The sequence below is a fragment of the Arachis ipaensis genome, chromosome B04, assembly GCF_000816755.2.
Source record: "Arachis ipaensis cultivar K30076 chromosome B04, Araip1.1, whole genome shotgun sequence".
Taxonomy (NCBI): Eukaryota; Viridiplantae; Streptophyta; class Magnoliopsida; order Fabales; family Fabaceae; genus Arachis; species Arachis ipaensis.
Window position 1 is genome coordinate 108,170,657 of NC_029788.2, and position 6,590 is coordinate 108,177,246.

At 30.7% G+C, this 6,590-nt stretch overlaps 1 long non-coding RNA gene across 2 annotated transcripts; it reads left to right on the plus strand.

Moving 5' to 3' along the window:
* Positions 1,937-4,537, plus strand: LOC110271172. 2 transcript variants are annotated; one of them, XR_002361568.1, is made up of 4 exons: positions 1,937-2,114; positions 2,210-2,264; positions 2,344-2,467; positions 3,990-4,537. It is a non-coding gene; the product is annotated as an uncharacterized LOC110271172 (long non-coding RNA). The 2 variants fall into 2 exon arrangements; XR_002361569.1 differs by having other exon boundaries at positions 1,951-2,114; positions 4,277-4,537.

Here is a 6,590-nt window from a genome sequence, read left to right on the forward strand (position 1 = left end):
AACAAACTAAAAGAAAAAAAATAAAAAAAGATCGGAAAAATTTTCAAAGGCAATCGAAGAAAACAAAAAAGAAAAAAAAAATGGCGTATATGTCATGGATTAGGAAGGAAAGCATACGGCTTTTTCGTAAAAATTACTATAAAAATACATAAATTAATGTTACAGGATATACTTCATATAATAAATGCGTACATGATATGCATATAGTAAAGCAAAGCATGTCAGGCATAATAAAAAAAAAAAATTGATGCAATGTTATAGATATAAAATAGTTTATGTGTGGTATATAAAAAAAAAACGTGAAAGTATAAAAAAAAATTAACAATGAAGTTTGAGAATAAGGAAGAGGAATTTAATATGTTGTGAGGTCATTGTGATTTAAAAAAAATGAGAAGAATAAAGTGGATAACAAGAAGAAGATAATTACTTAGTCTTATAGTAGAATTTTGTGCTAATAACATGTTATAAAAATAAAAATTAGAGTTTGAAAAGAGAAGGAAAATAAAAGAGAATAGAAAAAATAAAATATGATTTTATTAATGATCGATGTTGTACACAAAATATAACAAGGGACTACTATTTATAACTAAGTAGTAAGTACCCAACTCTTAGTTAATTCAACTAGATTATATTTATAATTGTCTACTTAAAATTTAAATTATAGTTACAGTTTAGGACATATTCATAATAAATATACTTATAACAGTTTTTAACTTTTTATTTATAACGAGGATGAATAATATTATGAATTTAATTTTGATATTAGCAGTATAAAATATATTACACAATTATGTAATTACATCTTTTTTTGGATGATTATTTACATAATTAATATAAAAATTAGTTATTTTTACTAATATAATATTGTATAATTAGATGTACGTATAAAATTATTTTATACTGACAGTATATTAAAATTAAATTTTAATATTATATATACTATTTTTTTTATTTTTTATATCGTTTACTTTTGATATTAAAAGATAATATTAACTATAAAAATAAAAAATTATCTTCTACATATACTATAAAAAATATAAAAAATGCATAAATTAAAAAGTTATGCAAACATTATTTGTGTTTTGGTATACTCAATTTAGATGAGGTCATGGGATACACAATTGATAATTCTGATTTACTATGTATCATTAGATACAAAAAAAGAAAAATGAGATCTTTGAATAATCTTTTCTGACTTTCTTTTTCCCCATTGATTGGACAAAATTAGCAATCATTCATCTCACTAAGAAAATGCCTCTTGTCTCTACCCGAAAAGCTACCAGGCATTCCTTAATTTCAAATTCTCTAATCTCAAGAAGTCAAGAAATTTTGAGAAATTAAAATACTTCTAGATAGATAGATTAAAATTTTATTTCATTACTTGATTGCGCTCTCATGAGTCATGACGATATGATAAGGTGGCAGGTGCCAATAAGCCATGCATAAATTTGTTTCTTTATTCCGTGCTTTGGAAGAAGATAAAGTAATGTTCGTATAAAAATGTTTAAGTATATTGATATAATGATGTTTTAATAATTTTTAATAGTTGATTTTAATTATAAAATATAAGAATTGTAATTAATTAATTGTTTAATTAAATATTTAAAATTACTCAAATTAGGATTTAAAAATTTAGAATATTAATTAAAAATTTTAAATATGATATTTAGACTCAGTAGATTTTTTTGAATTGAAAAACGTAATTTTCTGCAAAAAACTGCGTAAAAACGCAAACTAGTAAATTAATTGGCTGTACCGATTTAAGTATGTCCGGTATTGAACGAGAATAATAAAAACAGTAGGAAACATTTAGAATTAAAAATCGGGCACTAATTTTAAAGGTTTGGCCTAAAATTGAGTCAAATTTGTCAAAAATACTAACGAGTTGGACCAAGCCCAACATATATATAAGCTTAAATGAAAGCCATTCAGCCTCAAACACAACCTAAACACACTAAGTGCAGCTGCAGAAGTGAGAGAGAGGAGGAAGAAGTGGTATTATTCACTCTCTTCTTCAATCCATCATATCTCGAGCTACGGTGCTCTGATTCGCGTACCGTCAGCGGCTATGCGAAACTCTTGCCGAGTCCGTTACTCTCATCTAACATTTGTAGGTAAGATTTCGAAATTTTTTCTCTTTTCTGCTGTCCTAAAAATTTCGAATTTGTGGGTTTTGGTTTTGAGTGAAATTTGTGTTTTGGTTGTTTAGGTATTAACCATTAGTGAGGGATTGTTGGGTTCTATCCCAAATTTTAGTTCATAAGGTAAGATTTTTTAAGAACTCTTGTAAATTGATATATTATGAGTATTAAGTTTTGATTTCTATGAAATGTATTATGTTAGTTTGAATATTGGAGCTTGTTGGATGTTCATTGGATATTTGGGAGCATTTGGAGTTAAATTGGTGGCTTGGTTTAAGCTTGGTGTGATCAATTAGTGATTTTGTACATATTGAGAATCGGCTAAGGTATGGTTTCGGTTTTCTCTATGTAATATATAATATTTTTGGACACTTAGGCTAGTGACCCATAGGATAGGTTGGGATTGAATTGGTTGTTGAATTTGATTGAATGATGATGTATGATGATTTGATTATTTTGATTATTTTGATAAATTATGTTGTGGATGTTAATAAATAGTATTGAAGGTTGGTAATAAGATTGAATGAGGTTGATTAGGATAATTGATAAGAATAGAATGATGATTGATGAGTGTGTTGGTTGAAAAAAATGGTTTTAGTGTGATATAACTGATTATTGGGGTTGAAGAGTATGTAATGTGAGTAAAAATTTGGTAAGAGTTTTGGTTTGGTTTAGTTGTGAAATTTGGTGAAAACCAATTTTTAGTAAATTTTGACGGATCATAACTTGAGCCTACGTTTTCAAAATTTGTTGAAATTTATTTTAAATTAAAGTTCATTAAAAGATATTTAAATTGATATAAAGTTTGATGAAAATAAATTTTTGTAGAGAAAGTTATGAACGTTTAAAGTTTAGGGTTTAAAACTGATTTCTGCAACTTTTTAAAATTTTCTAAGTCTGGGAGTGTATGCGTATGCGAAACACCCCATACACATACGTGCCATTCTGTTTGGCACTCATGCGTACACATACATGTGTATGCGTACGCGAAAATGGTAAAACCTGGAGGTGTATGCATATGCGAACGCTTGCATGCGTACGCGAAATGGAAAAGTTGCATGCATGTATACGCATAGACCCTGTTTTTCGGAAAAATGCTTTTTCTTCGTTTCCAATGGTTCTTTAACTTTTTAAACTTCCTTCCATGCTGTTTTAAGAGTACAATCTAATCCTTAGGATCTAATAATACTAAAGATAAGTTAGTGAATTATTTCAGAGAATTTCTGTAAGAATTTAGAAAATGGAGACTTAGATTTCTAGAGTACTGAAGACGGATTCGGTTGAGTGAAATGGTGAAGCATTGTATTGATGATTGATAGTACGAATTGTGGAAGTGGTGAACTACTGAGTACTGAAATAAATAATTTTTGAAAACCACTGATGAAATATTTTTAAACTGAGATTTGTTGAGACGCTATGCACTTGGCAGGGACGGTTTGGTTAATCCCGCCTGTCGAGGTCGCGGCGGCGGCGTAAAGACGGTGGTTAGTCCCGCTTACGTTGAGATGTGAGGTCTGTGGCAGAGTATCCCGCTCGCATTCTTTCAGAATCATAAAAGTGTGCGCAGACACTATATCCCTAGGGGGTACCATTTTATTCGTGACCGAAAGGCGACATCTCCATGGAGATGTGTCAGGTTGGCAGTTGAACCGACAATGTGATATCATAGCCAAATAGGACAAGCATTCATCATGTGCATATTATATCTGTTTGTTTGCTTTGTCGATTTGTATTGTTTGCCTAAGTGTTTAACATGCCTAAATGCTTATTGAATTACTTGATATATATGCTTATACTTGTGCTTTACTTGCATTGTTATTATCTATGTATTCTGCTGGGATTGAGAAGGTTCGGAAGGAGGTGGCGATGGATCGCATGGCGATTAGGCTGGCGAAGGCTATGGGACAGTGGAGAATTGTTAGATTAGAAATCCACTAAGTTAGATTATCCTTTTCATTGTGGTTTTTAAAGTTAATGTTTTAAAGTTTAATTATATTTTAAGCTTGAATCTTGTGGTGGATATGAAGTTCTAGGATTGCCTCTGGCGTCCCAGAGTCTTATATCTTACATCACTGGCACTGTTAACATAATGAGAACCTTTGGTTCTCATACCATATTCTATTGTTGTTTTTCAGATGCAGGTCGTAACTCACCTCGGTGAGTTTCTTGACAGTGACAAAGCGAAGGATCCTTGCTATGTTTTGGAAGTCTTTTGGTTTATTTTGTGTAGATCTCTCACTTTTGTAGTTATCTATGCCTCAGAGGCTTACTTTGAGAGAGATATTGTATAAGCTGTTTTACTTTCAAAACTCTGTATGTATGTATATAACTAGCTGGCTTAAATTTCGCGGGCGGCAGCTAGATCCTTATGACTATTATACTTTGATATATCTTTATATATGCCTTGATATCTGTACGTATATCTTGTGCCTCGATTAGTGTAGCATCGTGTGAATGTTTTGCGCTTTTTGAACTCTGTTTTTGAGCTTATTTTTTCATCAGCTTCTAGAATTATTATTTATTTCTATATATAAATACGTATGAGCTTTAGACTTGTCGTAACCTTTGATTAACCTTTGCTTTACGGCGCGAGGTAAAGCTTAGGGTAATTAGGGTGTTACATAAAAAATATATATAATATATATAATTAAGATCAACAGTTAAAATTTACTAAAATATCAATACACTTTAATTCCGTTTTTAAAAATAGATAATTTTGTGTCAAATTGTATAAAGACAGGCGCAGATGGATGAATAGTTTTAAACTTCTTAATTTAATCCTATTATTCCAAATCTTATTTAAAGATAAGAAAAATATATAAATTCTTAAATTGATCCATGCAGTCCTTTTATTCGGTTTACGAAATTTGAACTTAGTATAGGCACGAATCGATGAATAGTACATGAAGGTTGCTTTCCAATACTTTGTGTCTAGTGGACTTTCTGTTTAATTCGGAAAGCTTTCTGTTCAGTCCAGACTCCAGAGAGCATTCTATTTGATGCTTTCTATCCTCTTTTCTTCTCTGTTTCTTGCTGTTTTCCTTCCAAAGTTTCTTGTAATCAATAAATTTAACTAAATCAAAGTAATGTTTATTTCAACCATGAAACCATCGATCATTCAAAAAGAATTCTTAGTAAATTAAATAAAATTATGAAGAAAAAACACAAAAAAAGTGAATGCATCACAATATCAAATTTAATACTTTGCTTGTCCTCAAGCAAATGAAAATGAAAAAGAAAAGAATTGCATTAGATGGAGTAAGGTTAACCCCTTCTTGAAGTTCATGCCTTTCTAGGTAGTGGGGTTTAACAACTCATGTGATCATTTTGAATTCTCTTTATCTTTGATGAGTCTTGTATTCCTAGGAATGGAGGGTTTCTGAGAGTTAAGGCTTAGATAGTATTATGAGATCCTTCTTTTATGTTGATCTTTAATCCTTGTTTTATACCAAAGCGCTTTCGGGATGACAACTCTAAATGTTCCGTTCTCAAGGCAACTCTTGATAGTGGGCGTTCGATTGGTAATCTCGAGCCAGTTGACTCGAGTTACCGGGTGATAAGGCACCCCTCGGATCTAATTATCCGAACCACTCCTTGATACGTTCGTACCACAAGCACATAGTTAATGATTTTGAGTTCCTCGCCATCGATGACCAAAGCCTCTTTGGGCTTCTAAATGCTTTGTCTCAAGAGAACTCTTGATGGTGGGTTTTCGATCGGTAATCTCGAACCAGTTGGCTCAAGTTACCGATTGATGAGGCACCCCTCGGATCTAATTACCCAAGACCTATCCTTGGCATTGATTGGGTTGTAGGAGCAGGATTGAGAGATATTGGCTTATGAGTTTGATTGCAACTTTGGTTGGTTTTTTTTTCCACTCTGTGTTAGGGTTCGAAGGAATTGGAGAAGGAAGATGATGAACAGTGGTTCCATTGTGCCATTTTCTTATATTTATTTCAATAAATTTAATAATGTAATCAGGGATGGTTCCAAGTGTAGCATTGTGGGGGCAAGTGCCCCCACTATAATTTAGAATTTTTTTAGTAATATATGATAATAATATTTATTTGTCCCATTAGATTATTAAATTTGATCCCACAATAATTTTTTACTCAAATTTTGGTACTTAACCGTCAATTTAAGAATTTCATATTAGATATTCAATAGAATGATCAATTCTTAGATTTAAACGAAATTAGTGTTATTTTTTAGAAATCAATTCAAAAGAGTATTTTTTATCTTCTTTTGAAATTAGCTTTAATTTTTGCGTAGCAATTGCATTAATTGAAATAACTTTTCTAACTATAAAATCAATAAGAGTCTGCTTCTAAATTGTGTTGAAAAGTGAATTTCTAAATAATTGTTTAGTAATATATATAGAAAAAGAGAAATTTTGATAGTAGTGTTAAGAAAAAATTATTTAATTTTTTAAAAATATAAAACCTAAAA